This window comes from Pavona decussata, unplaced genomic scaffold (assembly GCF_977016875.1).
Source record: "Pavona decussata unplaced genomic scaffold, jaPavDecu1.1 SCAFFOLD_114, whole genome shotgun sequence".
NCBI classification, from domain to species: Eukaryota; Metazoa; Cnidaria; class Anthozoa; order Scleractinia; family Agariciidae; genus Pavona; species Pavona decussata.
The window spans coordinates 3,513,736-3,514,835 of record NW_028145528.1 but is presented as its reverse complement, the minus strand read 5'-3'; positions in this window follow the sequence as shown (position 1 = coordinate 3,514,835).

The window sequence follows — 1,100 nt, the reverse complement described above, 5'->3', positions numbered from 1 at the left end:
AAGGACAGAGAAGTGAGAAGATACAAAAAAAAAAAGACTACACTACGTTTTCATATTAATTGGTGACTTCAGAGAACGACAAAAACAAAACGTTCGTTTCGAGGCGCTCAAAGAAACATTGCTTGCATTTAGGAGGGCCCGTTTTTAAACATTCAGCTGTATATAGATTTCAGGAAATAGTAGTACAACGCTGAATACATTTAGGACGTGTTTTAAGAATCATTTGTTCAAGATGGTAAAGGACCAACGAGAACAAATAGAAAAAAAAACGCCCACAACAAAACAAACGCCTTAGAGATCTTTTGTAAGGTATGGTAATAATAAGAGACTAATTTGACACTTGTAACTAATTTTCGTTTTCTATGGAAATGTAATGTTTGAGTAAGGTAATAGAGATTTCAAAGTAATACTGCTATACTTGTCTTGAGACAGTCTAGATGTTGTACTTGGCGATTACTAAATCCGTAGAGGTTCAAACCAAGTTGCAAAAGTAATAGGTTTGTGAACAGTACTCGGTATGTAGCTTTACGCATTTTCTAGGCCCTTCGATTTCATCGGTTTGCTTGATATCGACCGCCATGTCAGGTCTGAACAAAAACTTATACGCAGTATATTTATAGGAAAACTGCGCAGATAACATTATTTAGGTCAACCTTTGGAGATGCTTGAAACTTCCTCTGGACATTAACCTAACTGTCATCAGTGCCTTTCTAAGGAAGAAGCCTTTTATTTATGCATGTTAATCTCCAGACAGTCACTTAGTATGGTCTTTACGAAAACATTAAGTGAGAGTTGTAATTCTCTGGATTTTTTATTAAAGCCATTAAAAAGGTATTCAAATTATCTTTTGGCTCGTTCCCTCTCGTCTCAATCGAACCTGATCAACAGGTTGTTGTGGTGCATCTTTCCCATTACACCCTGTACTCCCGCTCCGCGATCCTTCCGGCGCAAAAAAACATTAGCCCCTAGGGACAAAACAGGTGAGAAAAGGTTAACTTGCACTTTCCGTGACGCAGAAATGCTACTTCGGCCTGGATGACATGCTAGTCCATACCGCGGTTATCCCCAGCAGTATGTCGTCGATACACGTTTGTGCACCG